Here is a 26,677-nt window from a genome sequence, read left to right as displayed (position 1 = left end):
CAAACCTCTATCAGTTTCTGCCTCACATACACACACACACACACACACACACACACACACACACACACACACACACACACACGGACATTTATGCTGAAATTTAACTTTTTTCCGACAGATAAAAAGTTGTTAGAGTGCATGGGTCAGTGGTCCGTCTGGAAAGAAAAAATACACTTCCAGACATGAATTACAGCTCTTAGCTTCTTTAGGTGAAGCAGTTCAGCTTCCAGTGCTGCCAGTTTTACACCATAGCTTCAGGTTTTTCAGCAGTGCAGGACATTTAATTGGGTTTTTAAGATTTCAGTATTTTCAGCAATGCTTTGCCATTTTTACTTTTCATTTATTTCTCCAGGAAAAGGCATTCTCTGCTTTGTTTCCATGCCACCAATCGGGCCCTGCGTGATGTGTGTTTGCTCTTTTTCTGAGCAGGGAAGACATTAAACCAGTGGTGATGATCATATGATCCACTAATGAAAGCGCTTGTTTTCGCTGCTTTGCAGAGAAATACGATCTGAGTGCCTGTGGAGAAAAATAAAACACAGTTAGTGGTGCTCTTTACGTCATTTCCCTTCTCTCTTCAGACCTCTTGTCAGTGTGGAGCATGTGAAGGCATCACACTGCATCGCTGCAGGTGAGAGCTGCTGATCTACTGACATCACACAGTCGACACTGTTCGGTTTCCAAATGAACTCTGGGAGATGAAGTCCCAGAGGATCGCCTGCAGTTGCATCTTACCGCAAAAGCGGCCGCTAGAAACAACGTATCTCAAATCTTACGGATTATGGCGTTAGAGCAGCCACGCCCTTAATTGTGCATGACTTTAAGCCTTGATATAATATAAACAAGCGAGTTATGGCAAGAAACGAAGTACAAATACTTCGTTACTTGCCATCACTGAGAAGGACTTCTTTTCGACAATCAAGCATCGGGATCAACGGGACGGCAACACCAAGCAACTAGAGTCCTACCTGGCCGGTCCAACTGATACCATGGACATCCTTAAAACATTTCCATCTGTGTTCCTCCTGTCTCTTAAGCTAAACACACCACTACCTGCCCACAGCTGCCTGTGAGAGGCTTTTTAGCACAGCAGGAATGATTTTTAGACCCAAGAGGGCTCAGCTATGATCCAAGAGCTTTGAAAACCTTCTTCTCTTTAAGTTGAACAAACAATTTTGGTAGATTTGTTTTCCCTGCCTTCACATTAGACTTGCATAGATCGATGGGGTGATGTGTAGAGATGAAAATGGGGGTCTAGCATGTGTTATAGTAGTAGTGTTGTTGCCTGATGTGCAATTCAAAAGGTTGATGAACAGTTGGACCTACGAGTATAATTTGTAACACCACAGTTTTGAATCCGATCCTTGTCCAAAGTTTAATGTTCAGGAGTGTGATGTGTGAACCTGACGTGTACGATGCAAACGCCTACAGTTAACTACGGTAAAGTACATTAGGACACATCTTGTGTTTGTTCAAACAGTGACATTGATTAAATGGATTCCATATAAATGATCGTGTGGTTATTAGCTTTGCAGTGAACCCTGCAACAGAAATACTTTTTACTTTTACTTGAATGAATATTTGGATCAGTACTTTTTACTTTTACTTAAGTTGTTTTTTTTACACAGGTAGTTTTACTTCTACTCAAGTAAAGAATTTGGGTACTTTTGCCATCTCTGGTTATAAAAAGACCCCCCCTGTACAGTTGTCTCGAATAGTGAAATTAGCTGTAAAGACTGTTGTGGAAATGGATTCTTCAATTAAGATCAACAAACAGCATCAGCTTTTTCTCCGTGGTTTATTTTGACAAAGCATTTTCTTCTGCAGACAAAAATATGTTCACCCCTGCGTCCTCACAAAGAGAGTCTAGAGTCTAGCAGGAATGACCCCGAGCAAAATGGTGCCCAGTCTTTTAGGTGACGAGACAGGACGCCCTAAGGCAGGGATGTCAAAGTCAAATACATCAGAGGGCCAAAAAAACAAATGTGCTACAAGCCGAGGGCCGGACTGGTTCAATGTTTATTAAAACATATTAAAATGATTGCATACGTTGACTTTTGTCCTGAATGCTGATGAATAATGACGGCCCACTTGGGGTGCTGCAGTGAGTTTGCGGGCTACCGTTGCATTGTGGGTAATGTAGTTTTGGTGCGTGAAAAACACCAGCAGGCGGCTGTGGCGTGCGGGCCGCTTCTAATACTAATCAAATATCATCCTGGGGCCCAAGATATTTCTTTTGCGGGCCGGATCTGGCCCGCGGACCTTGACTTTGACACCCATGCCCTAAGCCTCGGTTGGGTGACGTCTTTAGACCAAACAAAAACATGCCTCAGACATTACAACTCTGAACACTCTGAACCTCTCTCATCACAAGGTCTCTAACACAGAGTGCAGATGCACAAATATGCCATTATACCATCATGAGTTAGTTATTTGCGTTATCCATTAAAAAGGTGAGACAGAGGAGACACTGAACTGCGTCTGACCTGACAAAACTATGATCATGAATTACAAATATCCTAAATTCCCCAACAACAAGACCAAAAACCATTCTTTTGTACCAGGTTGTAAACACTTTTATTCCTGCTGTAAAGTTGTGTGTTTTAACTTTGAAGTCTGTAACTTGATAAAGAACATATGCATGTACATTGTAGGCTATTTTTATATTGCACTGATACGAGAGGCATGTATGAATTTAACGCGTATTGATGTTTTGATGTGAGCTTCACTGTTCTAAATGTAATATTATGGGACAGTTGTGATGTAACTGTGTGCTTTATTTCATTTTGATTTGAAATGTGCCACGGAAAAAGTCCTCCTGAGGTCAAAAACTAATCGGAAATGTTGTGCGCATGTGTGACACCGCTCTGTCTTGCTCTTGCACGTGTCCTTGTATTGAACTTGCGGTCTTGAATAACTGTTTTACAACCCTGCCAGGAGCCATGTTGCCCACACGCCCGCTCTGTTGGGTTGCCCTGCTCTTATCGTGTGCCCCAGTCTGTTCCTGGCAGGGAGTTGAAAAGTAGGTCTGAACATCGGCGTTGAAAGACATGTGGACACAATAACTGTGAGACTGCAGTCACTTCTGGCTGCGGGGGGTAAATGTGGTGGTAACATCTATTATAGGGATGATTTTGGTGGTGAAGTAGTTCAAGTGAAAAGAGGTCAATTATGGCGTCGAGGAGCCACTGCGGCCATAACTGTACATTGTAATCTAGTTGTCTTTGTCCTCCCACCGTCCACAGTGAACAGAAACCCATAATCTGCTTAGAAATCACACACACACACACACACACACACACACACACACACACAGACACACACACACACACACACACACACACACACACACACACACACACACACACACACACACACACAAACATCTCTTGAAGCCTTTTGCAGTTTCCTTCAGCATCAAAGTGATAGTTGTCTGTACATGCATCGGTACACTGCCAACAGGAACTGTCACTAGTTAGTTCATGATATCTTAAATGGTGCCACAATGTAAACAAATATAGCAGCACACAAAAAACAAAATCACTAGAGAATACCTGTTCATCTGATCATCATCAATACAGCAGAACATGTGATGAGCTCTCACAGCGTCTCGCTCTCCTGTCGGCGGTTTGTTCTTTCATTATATTTATGGTGTTAGGATGTTTCCTTTTATTAGATTCATGAAAGAAACACCCAAACATCAAATTCCACACTGAGTTGATAAAAGAAATAAAGGCAATGCCTCAGAGGTGAATAACTGTATGGCAGGTAGGTCGTACTCCGACCGGTGTGCCACTAAAAACACCAGGTGGAGAGGATTCAGATCCAGCAGTGAAAACGTTCTTAAGACCATTAACGTGTTTCGTTAGCTAACTGGTGATGCTCAGCACATACCACCCAAATAATCCTACAAAGCTGAAAATAAAACTTTTACAACTGACATTAACTAACATGACATCATTGAACGCATTTAAAGGGCTTCAGGGACTTTCACACCAAACAGCTCTCGCACAACAATGTTGATATTCACTGGATATATATTTAATTCATTCATTCATTCATTCATCTTCAACCGCTTATCTCGGGGTCGGGGTCGCGGGGGTTGCTGGAGCCGATCCCAGCTGACATCGGGCGTGAGGCGGGGTACACCCTGGACAGGACGCCAGTCTATCACAGGGCACATAGAGACGAAGAGAGACAGACAACCATTCACACCTACGGGTGATTTAGAGTCATCAATGAACCGAACACCTGCACGTCTTTGGACTGTGGGAGGAAACCGGAGAACCCGGAGAAAACACAGTGCCAAATCATAACAAAAGTGATCTCAGGACACTTTACAGAGTAGGTAAAGACCACACTCTGTGACTTATTTATGTTTTACATAAACCCAACAATTCCCCCGTAGAGTACGGTGGCAACGCAAACCTTCACTATAACAGACAGGAACGTCAGACAGACCCAGCTCTGTGGAGGACGGACGTCTGTCTGCACCGGAGAGAGGAAGAAAAGGAGAGAGAGAGAGAAAAGACGGACAGATGGACAGAGACAGACAAAGACAAAGACACAGACACATTTCCAGAGATGCAAGCAACCAAAGAGTCACAGTAACAATAATAATATCTATAGTAATGTGAATATGACTCATATGTTATGGCAGATAATGCAGCAGAATAGCAGTTAATATAACAGTTAACATTTTATCTTAGCTGATTCAATCTGTTCTGCATGTTCTACCTTTCACACATGGACTCAAGAGGACTGCAAATGAAGCTCTAAGAGATAGAGACCCGGGGATTTCCGCTCAATCGCTGACCTTGGGTTACACCTTCCCTTACCTTACGAGGCTTCATTCAGTTTAACTTATTATATTCTGTGAGTTCAGATCATTGGAACCGTGTCAGATCCTGCTGTTTTCCTTGGAGGTTTCAGGGGTCACCGAGGCGGTGGAGCGTCCCCTCTGATCCAGGAAGGCGGCTCACCGCGGGGATCTGACAGACTGACCTGCCTGGCAGCTATGATAGATACACTGGGACTGGTCTGACCTCTCTGGCTGACATCCACAAGCTCAGTGTTGGCCCCGGTCATCATCTCTGCGTTGAAGTGCCTGTTTGGGAATGGGAATGGCCCATTTCTGCTGGACTCCTGAATCTATTTTTTTGTGTGTGCCAGAAACGATGTGTGCTGTGAGGGTTTCAAAGCAACTCAGTATCTACAGTGTGCTCTCAAAGGCCACAGAGAGGCAATATACCCTTTTCGATTCTGTGCGTCCCAGGGTCAAATGACCAATAACCAGGAGAAAGAATCAAAATATACTCATAAAAAAAAAAGACAGTAAGACTGGGCCAGACCTCCAGTGAAGCCCGTGGGGGGAAACTGCACCAGGAACCTCTGAACCGTGACGTTCTGCCCATAAATGTCACTGAACCCTCTTTTCACGTGTGTAATTTAAGAGTCTGCCTGCCTGTTGAAAGTCAAGCAGACATGACTCCAGGGATGGGAGAGTTGGTCGACCAGTCAGTCAGTCCACCACTCTGGCACGACCTGAAACTTACAGGCAATTATAGAGATGCACCGATCCATTTTTCCCAATCCAATCCAATCCAATCCCGATACCTTGGCTGAGCGTATCTGCCGTTACCCGATACCGATCCGATCCTGCTGTTGAATGAATGAACCGTATACCTGTCCATGTGAGTGAAGGCCTCAGGCTTGACATAATAAAGGTAACAAATAACACAGATATAAATGTACTTAATATTATTAATTAACAAATAACAAATAGCTGTACATTAGCAGCAAAAACAAATAAATAACACTTCCTTGTGAAGTGCACTGCAAACAAATTGTCATGAACGGTACAGAGATAACACCAAGAGACTGGACCAAATGCGAACACGGACACGGAATAAAAGATAATAGAATAAGATAAATAAAGTGTAAATATATATGCATAATGTGAGGATGTACACAGAGATGTAAACAGGTGTTAAATCAGTACATAAAAGCGGCATTATAAAGGTAAACCATGTAAAAACATAATGCCTTCATCAGCATGTTTGACAGCCGACATTAGCATTTAGCAGCGATGTAGCACGGCGGTTTGGGAGTTAATCCTTGTCTGGGATGTTATCTCTGCATTGATTGGCTGTAATCAGCGCTCATCAGCCTCAGGGATTAGAGGAGGTCAGCGGCACCTGTAAGAAGGTGATTTTCATCTGTTCACATGGTAACAAGCCGACAGTCCCACTGTGAATTCAAATATAACAATTAACTTACTAATTACAGAGAAGGGCTGGGACTGAATAGATTGTACTTCTTCCCACTCACTTTTCGAATTCATACATAAATTAATGTTCAGGTTTTTTGGTGCTTAAATGGTTTTTGTATGTGCTTTGTTTTTTGTTTTAATTTGCATATTCAAAATAAACATTTGAATCCAAACAAAACAACCTTTAACTGCTCACGTTTAAAGTTGTACTCCGTAAAATTTGAGATGCGTCGTTTCTAGCGGCCCCTGTGGCGGTAAGATGTAACTGCCTCCATCTTGTCACGTTCACTATAGCTGCGTTTCATTAGTTGTTCAACATGCCCTCCTTTACCTCCCTTCAGCCCTTTTTAATGATGATTAAATAAGTTGTTTTATTTGTACCGGTTGTTCTTCTTTAGTGGTGAGTAATCGCAGAGTTTTACGTGCATTACTGCCTCCTACCCATGGATGGATTCTCAGCAGAGTCACTAACATGGCGGCTTGTTTACATCTAACTCACGAATGTCGCCACGGACACAGATAATGGAATAATCCGCAAAAAGGCAAGTAGAAGTGCTTTCATTAGTGGGTCACATGATCGTTCCCCATTGTTTTAACTCACTCTTTGATAGATGGTAACATAAAAGGCAATCATTCATTCATTCATCTTCAACCTCTTGTCCCTGTTGGGGTCGCGGGGGGCTGGAGCCGATCCCAGCTGACATCGGGCGTGAGGCGGGGTCCACCCTGGACAGGACGCCAGTTTACACAGGGCACATAGAGACAAACAGAGACAGACAACCATTCACACCTACGGGTGATTTAGAGTCATCAATGAACCGAACACCTGCACGTCTTTGGACTGTGGGAGGAAACCGGAGAACCCGGAGAAAACCCACGCAGACACGGGGAGAACATTCTCGCTGTGAGGCGGCAGTGCTAACCACGACTCCACGGTGTCGCATAAATAGATGGACATCTTACGGAATACAACAAGACGGAAGTTCTTTGCGGTGTAAGATATGGAAAAGTTTGTCTTGTGGGTTAAAACTGAAGAACGTTATGTAAGAAAGTTCACTAATTAGTCACTGTTGATTTCTTAGTTGTATGTTGGACGTGACTCTCTAAGGGTGAAAGTCCTGTATGTGTTTGACCCCAAACCTTCCTCCAGATGCAGAGTTTTCAGTCTTTTAGGACTTCTTCTGCTGTCGCTCTTCATGCTGTGCGTCATTTTTCATCGCTGCGGTAAAGACGGATGATCCGTCTTACCAACAGAACAGATGATGACGGTCTACTGAGCCAACTAGGACGTGGAGCAGGGTCCAGACTCAACAACGGGCAGATCCAACAACTGAACATGTTAAGAGTTCACGGGTCATTTTAGACTCTCTGACCCACATCAGCAGTAACATTGTCAGAGGTCGATCCTTCCTGACCCGTCATAAAAAAATAAACTAATTCATGCCTTCATTTCCAGCAGACTAGACTATCGTGATGCATTATTCACCCACGGACTTCAGTTTCATCAAAACCCTGCTGAAGAAGAAGAAGAAAAAAAAAACACAGAACATGTCGAGCCAGTTTTGGACGAGCCGCACCGACTTCTGCTCAAATACAAAAACCTCTAAAGCTCGGTAAATATTTCAGATGCTTTTTTATGCCCCATCGTGCACTCTCAGATCATCTCCGCCTCATATATGTATGAACCGCTCCGAGAGGAAAACTCAAGTTAGTGTCATTAAATATGCTTCTAAACCATAAACACGCCATATATATATATATATATTTAGTCTTGAATGCATTCATACCCAGTTAATTAAGCTTTATTTATAATCATACAGCATTGGTTTGAATCTCATTAAATGCACTCTTATTATTATTATTATTATTATTATATTCTGTGTGTTGCATTCATTTATGCCTTATTCATTAGTTGTATGTGTGTGGAGAGGGCTGAGCTGAATTCAATGCATGGATTATGCTCTATAAATAAAATGCAGTATTACTGTAATTACTATGATTACATTTTAGCTCAGCTTTCATCTTTGCACATACCCTTTGCTCCTGTCTCTTCCCCTCTCCTCCTCCTCCTCCTCTATTTTCTTTGTCCCCTTGACGACCACTTTCTGCTCTGTGGGACAAAGTGAAAATGATTGAAAAGTCAACATTGGCTTTCTGCAGCGTGTACTCAGGCATACCGAGCATCCAGCGGTCAGTCGGGAGCTTTGTTCTGCAGCGGACTCCCACCCGCTGTCGCTGCGAGAAACACTTGAAAAATATCACAGGGGATGATACGCGGCGACTGTGAGACGCCGGAGAAAACACGCCTCCCACCACATGAACCCAAAGACCCTGAAGATGTTAGAGTGTGTTTGCTGCACACCTCATCTCACACATGCCAAATCTAAAAGTATCGATCGTGTCAGTCAGTCAGTCAGTCCGTCTACATGGACGTTGAGTCCTCCGGCAGTCATTCACTAAGCGGTCAGCAAAGTTGAAATCGAAATGCACCGGTGTGAAAGTTCATGCGGGGATATGTGGACGAGATGTGATGTAGAGCCTCGGGGTGGACATGGACAAAAACGAAGGTCCAGACCGGCTAACAGTTATACCGCCCAGGACGATGTGACCCGGTGATCCCTCCCTGACCCCCCTATATTTCCCACCGCTGTCCTCGGGCCGGGCCTTTGATCTAGAGCTTTTTTTTTTTATCATTGCTCTATCGGCCTAATCTGAGGAGAGAGCTATGCCATCAACGGATGGTATAGGCATTTATATATTTAGCAGAGTAGGCCTAAGTATCAAATGTGAACAGTACAAAGTTGCAAAAGAAATAAAAATAAAATGCCATATGTTGCTCATCGGCTTGCTGCTGTGCTGTGCCGCTAAAGTGCAACGTGGAGCTTGGAGATGTAAAGGATCAAATAAGAGACAACATGTGTGTCATTAAGTGCAGTTCATGTTTCTTCATGCAGATCATTTTGTGATCAATCCATCCATCCATCTTCAACCCCTTGGCCCTATCGGGGTCGCTGGGGGGGGCTGGAGCAGATCCCAGCTGACATCAGGCGTGAGGCGGGGTCCACCCTGGACAGGACGCCAGTCTATCACAGGACACATAGAGACGAACAGAGACAGACAACCATTCACACTCACATGCAGACACGGGGAGAACATGCAAACTCCACACAGAAGGGCCCCGGCCCGGATTCAAACCAGGAACCCTCTTGCTGTGAAGCGACAGTGCTAACCACCAAGCCCCACCGTGCCGCTCCTTGATCAATCCAAGTTCGGAATAATTTTATTCTGTAGCTCAAACAACTAACGTCCGATATAACAGCCCATTTATTTGAAAAATTGTCGGGTTGCAAACGGGCTCAGGCTCATAATTACTGTTAATGTGTCGGGCCGGGCTCGGACCAAACATGGACGGGCTTGGTAGGGTCGGGCTTGATTTTCTGGGCCCGATCTAAGCTCTAATATATATATAAACATTTGAGGAGACGGGTCTACCCTCAAACACTTAATTTCCTGTGTTTTTGTGAATTTTTATGCACCGGTTTGTGTCTTTTCTGCATCAATTCATGGTGGAAATGTCATGGAACTGGTTGCTTCAACTGTGTACGGCAGCTTCATCATATTGCCGTTTTATATATCTATGATAATCATCCTTTAGCTGGGGCTTGTGAATGTTCTCATTCGTCCAGGTCATCGTTATCCTCAAAGCAATTTCAGTCAAAAACAACTGGACTGGTTGTTTGTCTAGGAAGACGTTTCACCTCTCATCCAAGAGGCTTCATCAGTTCATGTACGCATCTGACCAGGCTGGGACTGGACCAGGACCAGGACCAGGCTGGGACTGGTCCAACTAACTGGTGTGGAGATCCAGGTATTTAACCTCTCACAAGGCCGATGATGTCACTGAAACCCTTTGTGCTCCAAGTGCCCACGCCCGTCGTTAGAGTGACAGTCGGTGGTGGGCAGTTGGTTTCGACGTCGTTAGTGCTCTATTGAGTCTGAACGACAGTCGTTGGGGTCACCCGGGCCATGTGTGAACAGTTGTCCTTTGAGGTTAGATTGTTGAATCTCCTGGGAAGGGATGAAAGGGCGGCATTGTAAATTGGAGATAAGTGGTGTCTCAGACCCCCTCCTCTGTTTAGCGATGGTTTCTCCACTTTTACATAGATGGCTTCTTTTACTCCTCTTTCAAACCATCTGTCCTCTCTGTCCAAGATTTGGACATTGCTGTCATCAAAGGAGTGGGCTTTCTCCTTGAGGTGTAAGTGGACAGCGGAGTCCAGGCCTGAGGAGTTAGCTCTCCTGTGTTGGGCCGTGCGTTTATGCAGTGGTTGTTTTGTTTCTCCAATGTAAAGATCTTTGCATTCCTCGTTGCATTGAACAGCATAAACCAGGTTGCTTTTGTGGTGGTGTGGTGTTCTGTCCTTCGGATGTACTAGTCTCTGTCTCAGTGTGTTACCGGGTTTGAAATACACAGGGATGCAGTGTTTGTTGAAAATCCTCCTGAGTTTCTCCGATACCCCAGCCACATATGGGATGACTATGTTGTTTCTCCTGTTATCTTTTTCTTTCTCAACCACTTTGGTTTTCTTTCTGGAGGCAGCTGCCGTTTTAACAAAGGTCCAGCTGGGGTAGCCACAAGTTGTGAGGGCGCCTCTCAGGTGCTTGCGTTCTTCCCCTTGAGCCTGTGAGCTAGTGGGTACGTTATCAGCTCTGTGCTGCAGTGTTCTGATAACGCCAAGCTTGTGTTCCAAAATGACTCGTGTTAATATCGGAATTTGATTCATTTGGTCCTCTAAGTCGAGAAGAGCGGCGTGATTAAATCATTTAATCCCTATTCAGCTTGGGCAGAGCCTTACGGACGTTGCGACTGCTCTATGAGCCACACAGTGTGAAGGTATGACAATCATCGGGGTATTTTTACTCTATCATTTCTCCTGTACCTTCAGTCACTCAGCGCTGACCATCGCCCCTACAAAGTCAGAAGCCAGTGTCGGTAGCCAAAATAGTTTTTCTCATTGACTTCCATGGTGAAAGAGACGTCTGAAAATCTCTTTAGAAAAGATTGAGCGTCACAACCCCCCCCCCCCCCCCCCCCGCAAAATGACTCGTGTTAATATCGGAATTTGATTCATTTGGTCCTCTAAGTCGAGAAGAGCGGCGTGATTAAATCATTTAATCCCTATTCAGCTTGGGCAGAGCCTTACGGACGTTGCGACTGCTCTATGAACCACACAGTGTGAAGGTATGACAATCATCGGGGTAGTAGAACTTTTTAGGCTTCATGCACCACTGAGCAGCCTTCATAGGAATGAATGGGGTTCTGCCTCAGACACTGTGTCCAGTTTCTACTTAGACATCCATGGCCTCCAACCCCCTTCAGCCCTCTCTTGACCCGCACTTTTTACACACCTCCCTTGCATTTATCCCCTTTGGGCTGAGTGCCTTTATGAAACAGCGAACCTTAAAATGAGTACCAAAGTGTCAATTGAGAAAAAAATACTACAATTGGTCTGATCGAGCTGTTTCATGGGCCGGTCGAGGGATGACACACACAAAAACAGTCCACACCTCTGTATAACACAAAAAAGCAAACTTTTATTCTCATTATTTGGCACTTTTTTAGACATTATTGAGATTTTTGTGGAGCTTTCAACAACACTTCATGCTCTTAGTAATGGACCATGAGATGCAGTCAAAAAGACCTTGACTTTGTCAAACTTCCACTGTATTTACTCTGAACTTTCCGTTGAATATTGGTCTTGTATTTGCAACCACCATACACAGAAACCTTAGCCTGCTGGTGCACGTCTGTCCATATTCCGTTGTTCTGTTGCGTATTTTTATTTCCCGAAGGTGATGTTACTGAAAGCTTTTCAACAAGAGCATTAGCCTTAATTAAACTAGTTATCTGGTGCTGCAGCTATTTAGTAGTATATCTACATAATTCCGTCTCTGTCTAAGTAACACAAATAACTTTTGGTTTGAGGTCCATTCATCTGCAACCGCTTATCCCAGTCAGGATCACTGGAGCCAATCCCAGCTGCAATGGGCCTATGGTAGGGTACACTCTGGAGAGGATGCCTGTTCATCACAGGTCTCACTTTAAAAGACGGAAAACCATTCACGTTCACTTTCAGGGGCAATTTAGAGAGACCAATTAACACCTGCATGTATTATGACTGTGGGAGGAACCCGGAGGAAACCGACGCAGACACGGGGAGAACGTGCGAACTCTGCGACGCTACACTGAACCGCTGTGCCGCCCTTTTCGAGGTCAGGCTTGGGAAAGTTTAGGATAAGGTTTTGATGTTTTTTCACTTTAATCATGCTGAAAAAACTGTAGTTTGAATCCACCTGGTGTTTTCCTTTAATACTTATCACAATGACCCGCCTCATTTTACAGGAACACATTTATTTTGATCATAAATTGATACTGTTATAGCTGTCTGTTAATTATGGTCAGCAGCAGATTAGTTCAGCATAAAGACTCATCATACGTACTAATGAACATCATCTAAAAGCTGATAAGATGAGGACTATTGTTGCATGTTTGGAATCAATGTATTTTTCATTTGTATTGGCGGGAATGAAGAGACATTTAATTGCCTTAGTTTGAAAAAGAAATGTAATATCTGACTTTAAAATAAACTGTACTGCAAGTCTTCACATTGCAGGCATGATGTAATGGAGCGAGGCAGCAAGAGTGTGACCTCTTTGCGTAACAGAGAGGATCAATAAAACCGTAGGCAGGACACCGTCTGAGGAGCGGTCTATGTCTGAACAGAAGTGTGAAGGTCTTATCCTAAGCTGCCGAGTGTTGATTCCCCGTCTGAAATAATATCAACCGTGCTGTCATTCTGTTTGTCTTCTCTAATTCTCACTTCCCACATTCTGGACGGTATCCAAGCTGGAAATCCTGCTTTATAATCCAACAAAGCAGATGTGAGAACGGTTTGTGGCAATTTCCCCCCGCAGAAGTTGATTAGACTCCTGTGCAGCGTCGGCAATTAATATCAATTCATTAGCTACAATTACCATCATTTTGCCGTCAGTTCGCACATGCCATTGACGTCAAAATGTCATTTCTCTTGTCCGTGATATTCACTCGAGTCTCACCCTTAATGCCTAAAGAAATTGATGCTGGTCCCACGTGTCTTTAGGGAGGGCGGCGGTTGGCATGGGTGGGCAATTTCTTAATGGACTGTAGAAAAAGCAGATTAGTTCATTGACATGTCTTACGCGCTCTCTTGAATTCAATTATCCCCTCTCTTGAATTAAATTATCACCTGCACGTCAGGACAGATGTGTTGCTGTTGTAGGTGGAGCAGGTATAGAGTGTAATTAGGTAGGTGTGTGTGTGTGTGTGTGTGAGAGAGAGAGATCTGTTAACATATGGAACAAATTCAGACAATTTAGAACAAAATGAGCCGTTTTTCAGCCATGATATCTAAATGAACGTAAACGGTGACACTGTTCAGCTGTTGCAGTTAAATAGTTCAATTAGTCTGGGTTCAGGCAATATTTGCTTAAGATGTGAGCCATCAAGACATCCTGCATAATTAATCCTATGTAATGCAGGCTATTCTTAATGGAGGTGACATTTGCATTTAGTCATTTTCTGCCATGGAAGATCTATAAAGATTGACATTTGAGCAGCTGTGATGCTGGGGGCAGTGATGGAGTGGAGCCATTTGTCTCTGACTGCGGGGACGTATCACATGCCTCAGCCTCTAGCTAATCACACATGCGCTCTATAAACTTATATGAACTGTATGCACATTGGATGCACTCAAATCTTTGCATTTCATCATATTCAAATACCTGGCTGGCTTAATTTGAACCTCGTCTGGAGGGAGCAAAGGGTGACAAATGGATTTAATGAGCCTTTGAGTAACAATCGTAATTAAATTATATTAAAACCATATAAGAAAGTATCAATTTAACCACCCCCAATTATATATTGATTTTGATGTTTACGGTATTACGATATAATACGATAATTTGGATTCAATTTGGCACTGATTGACATGAACCTGCAATGCACTCAAGGAGAACGCACATAGAATCACCTTTTGTTCGGGTTGTAGACCAGATGCTAGTTTTGTCAGGACTACGAAGCACAAAGGTTACATATTTATATAATATTTAACATGAACAGCTGATGTTTCCAGCAACTTTTGCAAGAAATTCGCAGTCTTGACCAAACCAAGCAGCTGCCTTTGCTTCTGAAAAATAAAGCAAAATAAAACTGCAGTTCCTCAAGTGGCCACTGGATGCTTGGAAAGCAAGTCAATCCCAAAAGATCTACAAGTTCAAATATCCAACTTTACAGCAGAAAAAACACGTTTACAGCCTGGAACGAACATCATCATCATCTTCAGCCTCTTATCCGGGGTCGGGTCGTGGGGGCAGAAGCTTTAGCAGGGGACCCCAAACTTCCCTTTCCCGGGCCACATTAACCAGCTCTAACTGGGGGATCCTGAGGCGTTCCCAGGCCAGTGTGGAGATCTAATCTCTCAGCTTTTTTTCCCGTTCATGACATCTGTACAGAGCTGAATATTATTTACCTCACCCTCATTATATTGAGGCCTAAAGAATAATTAAAAGGTGTGGAAAGTAGGCTTGTATGTTGCATGAGGTACTTGATGCTCAGTGTGTTACAGAGAAATGTACTACTGCAGACGGGGGCATCACTCCTTTGGCCCCCTAAAAAATATCAGTATCTGTTCAAGTAAATTCTTTATTTAGGATGTTTTTGTTGCTTTAACTTGCTGTCTGACGACGTTTTCCCACAAGTTTCCCCTTTCTCTCTATTCTAAACCCACTTCTGACAAATTATATGGATTTTTTTAGTTGGTCCTTGTTGTGAAGGTAAAATCCGTTGTGCTGCAGCTGCTGCCCCGTCCTCCGCAGCTCCTGTGTCTGTACTTCCATAGATAATATCTTTAACCCTCCTGTTGCCCTCAAATTTTACTAACACCATTTATTCTTGGGGTAAATTTGACCGTAGCAATTTAAACATCTGTAAAATGATCATAATCAATTTGTGACTCCAGTGAAGTCGGGTACTTTATGTAGTTATTTAACAAACTGAAAAATATCACTGATGTTAAACTGCATGGAGGGATTTCTGTGTGTGTGTTTTAAAGTAAGTCTGTTATTTTAAGTGCTATTTTGTGTTATTTGTAATATCTGGAATGAAAGTAACGTCCGTTATCAAGGACAGCAGCATGAATTTGACCTCATATAATATTTGAATTGTAAAATAAACAATAATAATAATGATTAAATCATCCAGATTATCAAATTGACCCAAAGGAACACCGATGCCACAAGTACATGTACGATAAGAACAATAAAAAAATATATATAATCATGATAATTTTAGGTTTCTTATGAGTTGTCCCCATAAAATGAGGAAAAGTCATAAATATAAAGCAAAAAAAATGACATTATTTAGAGATGTTAAACATTAATTGGGGTCAAATTGACCCTTAGGAGAACAGGAGGGTTAAGTAAGTTACTACAGTACTCTCCTCACTGAGTATGGATAAGTACCTCATACAACCCCACTTCACAATAGCAGAACTATCCCTTTAATCTTTCATGCAACATTTTTGTGTTAAAGTGTTTTCTAGTTTAATGTTGAGTTTCTAAAAAATGGTCCCTGCCAATGTTGCAGTATTCAACGAAATACAAGTTAATCCCCTCCTCTGTGTAGTTTTACCATATCTACAGAGTGAAGAACTTAAAACCTTGAAGTTTCAGTCCACACCATGAACACATAAACTTCAGATAACTGCTGACTGCCTCTGGTTTCTTTTCTGCGTATTGAAATCAATTTGCAAAGACGTCAGCGAGACGGGTAATCCATCACATCCAGTGTTTCACTGTCATCTCAGATCTTAGTTGCACGGTGGAGCAGTAAAGACTTTTAAAATTAATCTGCGCTCAACTTGGCAATAAAGTAAAAGTCCCATTAAGAGACAACTTTATATCTAATGAAAGTAAATACAATATTGTTCTTAAATATGCTTATTTTCCTTATGGCTGGAGATTAACCCCATTTCTAACACAACCACTATCATCTTTAAAAGATCATTTGAGAATTGTCATGTATTTCTTTTTATCTCCAATCGCTAACAGGCCGGTGGCAGCAAGGTTGATACGAGCACATAAAACAGACAGAAAAAAATGTTGTTGGCAGGAAATGACTTGCCACAACTGTCGGCCCTGCACCGGTGATTTATGTCCCAGGATATCGCCGAGCCACGCGATGAATCTTCATTTGATGGAGGGCTTCATGACTCTCCGGTGTTTTACATGGATACCCGAGCATACTGTAGGCCGCTGCAATGGAGCCTGGCAGGTATAAAAGAAAAAAGTAAAGTGTCCTTGAATTACTTTTGTCGAGCCATCAAATTCTTTATTGTTCTCTATCCACTGTGTTATAGCAGCAACAGTTAAACGCTATGTATAAGGGATATTAAAGAGTGCACAATATTGTTTGACCAGCAAAATCCCAAGTATATCCAAGTATCTCTGTCCAAAAATCAAAACAAAACTGCATTATATCCAAGCTGCTCATTTAGATTAGATTACCCCGTGTCCCCACAGCTTTCACTGTTTATTTTCCTCTGTATCAGGATACACAATGGTATATGCGCACATCACTGATAACAGCCAAAGCTGGCAAGCATTGATGAAAAAATACCCAATGGTGCATCAGGACCGCATGAAACAGTTCCACCGTAAAATCAAATTATAGAGGAATGAAATTTTATTGAGTTTTGAGAAAACGTTGCAGGTCCCCAAAAAACATCTTATCTGCTGTTCTGCTTGTGCAGGTGTGCCTTTGTGTCGTCGTGTCCGAATGCCGTCACGGTCGCAGATCGATCAGAAAGGTCGAGGTAAAATGTTCTGTCCATGCTGACCATCACGATTTAATAAAATAACTGTCTGGAAGGTATACAGACACATTCAAAGTTTGCTAAACACCAAGATGTGCCTGGAAAAGAGGCGGTCGCATATAACAGTAATGTTAGTATTGTCCATGTTTCATACTGATCAGCCATGTGAGTTAAATGTCAGAACGTATTCAGCAAAGGGTTTTTTTTTTATCCCTTTTAGCACAACAACTCTTTTTCAACAAAGGAAAAATTCCCCTCAAGCATGCATAAAAACATAGACTGTATAAAAAATGGACGTAGCATACCCGTCGAGGTCCGTTCTCTCAGCTTGATCCAGTTGTCCTCACTTACAGGAGCCGCCATCTCCTATAAGACTTTGCCTCCGCCTCATTTCCTCTTATCAAAAAAGGGCATGTATGTGACGTTGGGGGGAGGGAGGTACGTCCATCTGGCTGACGTTTACCTCAGAGGCTAGCTGTCACTCAAGAGGCCACGCCCCCAATTATTCATAAACTTTAACCTCCAATAAAATAAAAACTAACCTGGTACAAAATCATTCAACCCCCCTCAGTGTTTTCATGGAGATATGACCTTAACATACAGACTAAAATGTTTTTTTGTCCTTAAACAGGTTTAATGATGCGGTGAAAACTGCCTTTTTAACATGGGGGTCAATGAGAAACTGCTCTGTTATGAAACCTGCCCCTAGTGGACACTCAGAGAACTGACGCTTTTGGCACTTCCTGATTGGATCAACCAGGAAATAACTATGGTGGGTGCTTGTTTTTTTAAGCTTCTTTCACGTCATACTTCAAAATGTGCATGGAAATATATGTGGATGGAAACATGGCTTATTAAGGAGGTGATCCCAAAAACGGACCAGGTATTGTTCACGAGTTCTGTTAATGGAAAACCAGAATAGAGCGAGTTAGATGATATCAAGCAGTGGGAAAGAGCATTAAGTGCATCCTAGAAGCTCTTCTCATTTTACCTCCGTCGGTGTTTGTTGTGTGATATTTTTTTTGTCCGTTGTCGCCTTTTTTTTAAATCAAGAAAATGTGAAAGTAGTGCGACGGTGCCACGGTCTGCTGTGCTTGTTCGAATTACAGAGAAATGTCTCAAAGAGGAGGGGGGGGGGGGGTGGATCTACTGATGAGAAATGCACAAACGCTCAGGCTTTGGCTTCAATGCGTCTTTGTCTATTAAGGCAGCTGCTGGTGGGGAGATTGGCAACTGTGTCTCTTTGACTGTGGGCTTCTCCCTGTGTGATTGAGTGCTTATGTAAGGTGGCAAGTCAAGAATGAAAGAGCCTTTGCTCTTTAAGAGATTTTCTTTGGAATCAGGTTGTTGAAAAGCTTTCAGTAACATCAACTTCGGAAATAAAAATACACCACCGGACGACGGAATATGGACAGACGTGCACCAGCAGCAGCTGCTTTAGTTTTCCTTTAAAGGAGAATACATAAGGAAATCTGTATTGTAATTGTAAAGAACGACTGTGTCAATATGGAGGCTCTTTAACTCCTTTTTTCTCTTTGGACTGAGTGCAGAGCTAAACAGTACAGAGTCATTGTAAAATCAACATCGATGCACATTATGAGCATGTTTTCGATTTGGTGAGACAGTGGCTGCTGAGTTCATTTCAGGAGAAAACCACTATTTGTCGAGTGGATGGTGTGTTTTATGGCTTTAAAACAGAATAGTACGACTGGATCTATTGCAGAATAGCAGGAATAGCGGAACTGGACTCAATGTAGAAGAGGTCGATTTGACAAATTGAAGAATAGCTTTGGCAGACAGAGACGTTATGGAATATCTCCTCTGCAGTGGTGCATTGACGCTGCACATTTTGTTGTCATGTAAGTGTGAGGAATAAGGTCTAAATGCAGCTCAGTGCTCTTCATACTCTGTCTCTGCATCACCACAAGATATGTGCAGTGAATTAAAGTGATGCGGATTTGAAAGAAAGCATAATTGAAGTGGCTGTCCAATCTCCTTTCCGAATATTGGATTTTTCAGCCCATGTTTTTTTGCATCCAGCGCCAACCTTCAGTGTCAGTGCAGGGAACAGTGTGCCCTTTATTAACAAGGCTAAAGGGTAGTGGATAATTGATGTATGTAGTATAATGACTTTTTCACCGCAGACCGGAGTGTGTCGCCTTTCTCAAACCACCGATAAATGCTGAGGTTTCACAAGTGCAACCACAATCTTTCCCATTCTGTACAGATTTAATTCACTGTGATGCTTATTTACATTTTCATGCTTCTCAGTCACTGGGGGAGTGCAACTAAATACAATCTCAAGACTTTACGTTAAGCTACTTTGTACATGTATGTTACTACCATAGACTGTATAAAAATGGACGTAGCCTCTCCGTCGGGGTCCGTTCTCTCAACTTGATCCAATCATCCTCGCCTACGGGAGTCGCCATCTTGTCAGACTTTGACTCCGCCTCATTTCCTCTTACCACAAAAGGGCATGTATGTGACGTTTGGGGGAGGGAGATACGTCCATCTGGCTGACGCATGGCTCTGAGGAGAAGTGAGGGCCAGAGGCTAGCAGTCACTCAAGAGGCCACACCCCTAATTATTCATAGACTTTAACGTCCAATAAAATAACGAGTGAGGGGACGATGGAGCGTGAGTTTGGCCCGAGAATCGGAGCAGCGGGGGCGGTGCTACAGTCGCTTTGACAAAAAGAGAGCCGAGTGGGAAGGCAAAGCTCTGGATCTACCATTCCATCTTCGTTAGAGCAGCAGCAACACGCCACTGACGGAGTCTGTATGGCAGAGGTGGAGCATGGATTGAGCTGCACCGTTGTGACGAAAAGGAGGAAGGCAAAGCTCTCAATCTACCGGTCAATCCTCGTTCCTATCCTCACCTATGGTCATGAAAGCTGGGTCATGACCGAAAGAACGAGGTCGCGGGTACAAGCGGCCGAAATGTGTTTCCTCAGGAGGGGGGGCTGGAGTCTCCCTTAGAGAGAGGGGGAGAAGTTCAGCATCCGTGAGGAACTCGGAGTAGAGCCGCTGCTCCTTTGCGTGGAAAGGAGCCAGTTGAGGTGGTTCAGGATCATCTGGTAAGGATGAACCCTGGGCGCCTCCCTAGGGAGGTGTTCCAGGCATGTCCAGCTGGGAGGAGGCCTCGGGGAAGACCCAGGACCAGGTGGAGAGATTATATCTCCACACTGGCCTGGGAACGCCTCAGGATCTCCCAGAGCTGGTTAATGTGGCCCGGGAAAGGGAAGTTCGGGGTCCCCTGCTAAAGCTGCTGCCCCCACGATTGAAGTGCTGCCTCCCCAGTATTAAACATAAAGACTATAATGTTTTCTTTTGTCCCAGGCCTTAAATAAGTTTGATTATGCTTTAAAAACGACCTGATTAACATGGGGGTCAATGAGAAACTGCTCTATTACGAAACCTTCCCCTAGTGGACACTCTGAGAACTGACATTTTTGGCACTTCCTTATTGGATCAACCAGGAAGTCACTGTGGTGGATCAATGAAATAATTTTTTGGTCTCCTGCATCATCCTGTCAGGGGTTAATCCGCAATAATTATCGTCTCACTCTACATGATCTCTTACATGTAAACTATAGTAAGTTAGTCCATCATGCTACTTTCAAAGCATAGGTTTATTTCATGCCTCTTTGATGCTGCTGATGTTGTGGATACTGTAATATATATTGTTTGCCTGTTTCCTGCCCTGTTTCCATTTTATTCGTCCTTTATGGTCCTTGGTATTTCTTCCTCTTTTGTCAAACTTCTCTTCCTGCAGCTCATAAACTGTCAGTGCTGCTTCTAATTTCACCGATGAGTAAATACTAAGTTGGCGCTCCCATTGTGTTTTCTTCAAAAAATGACCTTTTCAAGTTCCTATTATTAATTGCACAGGATGACTTTTTAAACTCCACTCAACAAATATAGCATTAGCTCGTGTTTACAACGCTGGCTTGGCCCTGAAAATGTTATTAGTGTGAATCCAGATTGGACCAAATCAAACACACTGTCGGTGTAATCACAGACTCACAGACAAACCGCTAATTATCAGGTATTCTGGTGCACAAAGCTGTAAAACCTCACTGTTTACAGTACGTGTATCAGTGAAATATAGTCCACAGAGAGACCATCAGGGGAACAAGCCAACCCCTCTCATGGAGGGAAACCTACAGAACAAAATGATTATTTTTCTTTTTTCTCTCTCTCTAGATTTTAATTATTTAGCCACATTTCTTTTGACATGCTGTGCTTCTGCTTGTTACAGTAAATCCATGAATTATTAATAGCAATAAATTAATTATAATGCTCTATTTTTAGTCGGTCACCCTACTCAGATCACATCAGAAACATACGACAGTCCTCAGAGACTCTGCAATCACACACACACACAGAAAACACTGTTCAAATGGGAAAATAGCCACTGAGCAAGTTTCCTGCAGTCCTGTTGGATGACACAAGCAACTTCCTTCTTGTTTGTCGGATGCTTGGCACGAGGAAACGAAAGAGGCAGAGTGTCAGGTCGGCTGTTAATACACTGCACTGCATGCCAGTTGCACAGAGCTACGTTAACATCCCCTGTGGATGAAAGCAATTGCATTTCATGGGCTGAAAACACAGAAGAGCTTCCATCCAAACACAAGCACACAGCCATAAATCCTCTAACAGCTACAAGGTCCACACTCAAGGGGAAATCAATTACCAATTAGATGGAAATGTTTGGTTTCTCTTCCCCTTCACTGGATTGAACTGTAACATGAAGAAACTAAAAATCAATGTTACGTTCATTACCTCCATCAGGCAACCAAAAAGCAAAGGGATCATTTTTCTGTGTAAATGACATTCATGGACGCCACTTTTGCTGAACTTTCTCACCGAAGAGTATCCGTCAAAGAGCAGCTTTCATGAGGGTAAGAGTGGAACTGGCAGCCTGGCCCGACCGACCTCACCAAATAACATTTGTGCGAGCAGCCTTTAACGCCTCGTGTTCATTGTTGTTAGGCTGAGACCTCTGGTGGGCGTAGTGATTATCGTGCAACAAATTATGAAGTAGGGTGGCGTAGTATCAACACTGCACAAGTGTTTTTGTGGCCTAAACTGCAACTGTTTTACAAAGTTAAAATCATAGACTGTATATAAAAAATGGCCGATGCGTCGTCACTTCCGCCAACTGTACAAAAGCCAAAATATCCGTTACATACGGGCGCCGCCGTGTTGTAATTTTGCAGCCAGAGTCTGCGCATTAGATGGTCTAGATCATAGATGTCAAACTGATCCAGTAAAGGGTTGTTGTGGCTGCAGGATTTCATTCCAACCAAGCAAGAACACACCTGACTCGACTTACTCAATCACCTGAATTGTCTTCACACAGGCTGATGTGGTGGATCAGGTGTGTTCTTGCTTGGTTAGAATGAAAACATGCAGCCATTAGATGGTCTAGATCAGGGGGCTGCAACATTTACTATCAAAAGAGCCATTTTGCCTCTTCTTCCACCAATTAAAATTTGTCTGGAGCCGCAAAACATATTTGATGTCACAGCTTATAAATGTCTATATGTAGTTATATGATATAGAAGGAAAATAAAGAAAACTGACATTTTATTCCTATTTTTACCTGTTATAAAAGTATATTGTTTGATAATTTCTCACCACATATCAAGCATACGTGGAGCCACCATTATGCGAGAAACTCCAGATTAGCCTCCAGCAGAGAAACGCGCTGCGCCGCAGACGAAGGATGTGACGCATATTTTAGTTCCACATAATATATATATTTTTAAAATCACCTCGAACTCCAAGATAACAGGTGTTCCCTTTGAAAGATTGTCTCCTTTGTTTTATTTAATTTTACATCTTATAGTTTGGCAAAGCTACTGGGAGCCACTGAAAGGGCGCCCAAGAGTCGCATGCGGCCGAAGAGCCGTGGGTTGCAGACCCCTGGTCTAGATCATAGGTGTCAAACTGATCCAGTAAAGGGTCGCTGTGGCTGCAGGTTTTCATTCCAACCAATGAAAAACACACCTGGTCCAACAAATCAACTGTGTGAAGACAATTCAGGTGAGTGAGTAAGTTGAGTCAGGTGGGTTTTTGATTGGTTGGAATGAAAACCTGCAGCCACACAGCCCTTTACTGGATCAGTTTGACACCCATGATCTAGACCATCTAATGCGCAAACTCTGGCTGCAAAATTACAACATGGCTGTATAACATATAACATGGTAAGTTTATATAGGTGGTCGGGAAACGATTATTGTGAGTTTTGCAAGTTTTCACATCTGGGGTTACCATCTAGGGGTGTCAAACTGATCCAGTAAAGGGTCGCTGTGGCTGCAAGAACACACCTGATGAGTAAGTCGAGTCAGGTGTGTTCTTGCTTGGTTAGAATAAAAACATGCAGCCACAGCGGCCCGTTTACTGGATCAGTTTGACACCCCTAGATGGTAATCCTAGATGTGAAAACTCACAAAACTCACAATAATCGTTTCCCGACCACCTATACATACTTACCATTCAAGCTTAATGCTTAATTCAAACCATTTAACTCTTATCATTCAAGGCCTTTAAGGTTCTTTTTATTTGATTTACCTATTTTAAAACAGTCCCCCCTCTTTTGCTTCCCCTTAAGAAGCTTTAAGGTTGTTAAAATAACATTTTTCCACACCGTGGGATCATATAATGTATATTTTACTGTCTATTTTGTAGCAGCTTGTTCCAGCTCTTCATTGAAGCCACATGATGTCCATACCCAGTGAAATATTCATTCTCAAGACTTAATGTTTTATGGTAGCATCATTCCATCAAAGATAAATATTCTTTTGGAAAGTTTTTCACATATTTGCCCCAAAATCATCCACACAAATATTTGGTGTTGTTGGGATCACCACTAAAATAAGGTAGGTGTGTTAAAACAGTGTCTGGTAGCAAAACATGTTCAATGTCTAACCTCAACCATCTAACTTTAAAGCAATTCTTACCTTTAATGTGTGTCTCACAGCTCTTCTGTCTAGAGTCCCACCCTCTTCCCCCTGCCTGACGCTTCCTCCTCCCGCTACACGTGCGTTGAGAGAGAAATGCTGCGTTCAAGTGCCAGGAAGTCCAAAGTTTCGGACCTCCAACTAGGCAAAGTGCACTAGAACGCCTGTCAAAGTGAAACCTCCTCCTGGTGAATTCGAGGGAGATGGACCTATAACGAATCCGCTTCCCATGGCACTGGAACGCAGCAAGAGCTCGGCAAAACATTTTATTCAGACCGAATAAAATGATTGGTCAGTGTTTTATCAGAAATATGAAAATTGATTATATTTATATTAAGTAGATTTTACATTTAAGAGTGCCATTTGCTTATTAGGAGCATTTTGACACTTAAAATGCCATAAAAATAAGAATTGGTTTAACCGTTGGATTTAAACCATTTCGACTTTCACAGATCTTGGGTTACCATCCAGACACAGTCGCAGTAGAGATCAGGAAGCATTGAAGTCATGTCCATACATCCCGCCTGACTAACTAAGTCAATCGCAGCTGTCAATCATGATGTTACACTCGATTTTTACAGCATCAAATAATTAATTAAAGCAAAACTTATCACAAAAATGCAAAACCGAACAAACATCAACGTGATAAAAACTACCTCATATGTAATTTACATTTTTCACACTTGTGTCATGTCCCATCTGCTAACATGAAGGGGGTGGGGCATATGACATGTGCTGCAGCCAGCCACCAGGGGGCGACCCAGATGCTTTGGCTTTGGTTTCGGGGAGTTTTCAAGTTTTCCATCTTTACAATCTATGCCATGGGTGTCATACTGATCCAGTAAAGGGCCGTGTGGCTGCAGGTTTTCATTCCAACCAATCAAAAACACACCTGGTCCAACAAGTCAACTGTGTGAAGACAGTTCAGGTGATTGAATAAGTCGAGTCAGGTGTGTTCTTGCTTGGTTAGAATGAAAACCTGCAGCCACACGGCCCTTTACTGGATCAGTTTGACACCCATGGTCTATGCTATAAACTGATACACCACCCAACGGCATGCTGGGTACAGCTCGCTCTCCCTCACTCTCTACAGTACATTCAATAACAGAAGAAGAAGAAACAGAGACCGGAGATGTTACATTGTAAATCAAACATTACGAGCATCAGCTGAAAATAGCCTGGTCCCAGATAGCTAGCTGTTAGCAAATAACACGTATACTCTATAGCAATACTAGAGGACGCAACTATGTCATTGGCTTGTGTGTTGCTCAGGGCCGAAGGAAGCACAGTGTCGAGTGTGAAGCTGTTTGAATGAGCAGTTCTTGAGAGAGCTGCAGGCAGAAATACTGGAGGCCAAGTTATCAGTTTTGAACAGACACGTTGCACCAGTTACATTAAAACAACACAAGGCCGTGCGGGGCAATAATTCTTCAGGTAGGCTTTCCCGTAAAGACATTAGGTATGGTCCAGGAAGGCCAATTTGAGAAGCAGATTTATGAGTTGGGAGGCTTATCAGACAGCAAAAGACTTTATAAAGTTTTTAAATCATTACGTCCTCCGTTCCAGGGGAAAGCAGTGTGTGGGTAGTGTTGTTAACATAAACTGAAAGAGCTGGCTCATAGCTTTACAAAAGCAGTCCACAGAGTTGTTGTTTTTTTTTTTCCCAGCCTCTTATCAAACGTTTTACTGTCACTCCAGAACCGAGCAGCATCGGTGAAAAGCTCTCACGGCTCCAATCGCAGGGCTGTCGCGTCGAGGGTCAGGATTGTCTGCTTTTCAAAACGAATCTTTAACAAATTTGACAGTTTCTAAGACTCAGATTGGCATCTCCAAAAAGTAACATTCACATACAGAAGTAACCACTGATCAGTATTCACAACAGAAGGAACAAACTAAAAGGAGCACAAATAGCCTGAGACACCACTCACACAGCCACTACAGTCCTCTGCCCTCAGGCCAGAGATACAGGTCACTCACATTCAGTACTAAGAGAGCCATGTCGAGGTTCTTGCTTACATCCATTAGACTCATGAATAGTTCATTTATTTATTTTTTATACATACATTTTTAACATTCTTTTAATGCTTTTTTATTGCCTTGGCTTTGAAAGTTTTATTTACAGACTACTGTTGGACTGCTGAACTCTGTGTGTGTGTGTGTGTGTGTGTGTGGTATATTGTGTTGTTGAGTATGTGAACTGTGCACGCACCAATGTTCTGCACAAATAAAGTTCCTAATGGATAAAGTGAATTGAATAGTAGCGTGTTTTTCTCTTATTGGTTTGATATTTTCTGTCCACAGTGAGATACTTCACTTTTTACCACTGCACAACCACGACTGGATTAGCTATTAAAGTTTCCCTGTTGAGGTTTTGACCTCAAACACACTTTATGTTGGAGTTATGCATACAAGGGAGGATGCACGTGAAGCAGCAATAGGTACATTCCCTTCACCAGCTACGCGATGGACACGCTAATAAGTGTAGCAATGCTGCTGCAATAGGCCGAGAAAACAAAGACTGCAAGC

The sequence above is a fragment of the Echiichthys vipera genome, assembly GCF_963691815.1.
Source record: "Echiichthys vipera genome assembly, chromosome: 10".
Taxonomy (NCBI): domain Eukaryota; kingdom Metazoa; phylum Chordata; class Actinopteri; order Perciformes; family Trachinidae; genus Echiichthys; species Echiichthys vipera.
Note: the sequence above shows the minus strand (reverse complement) of the source record.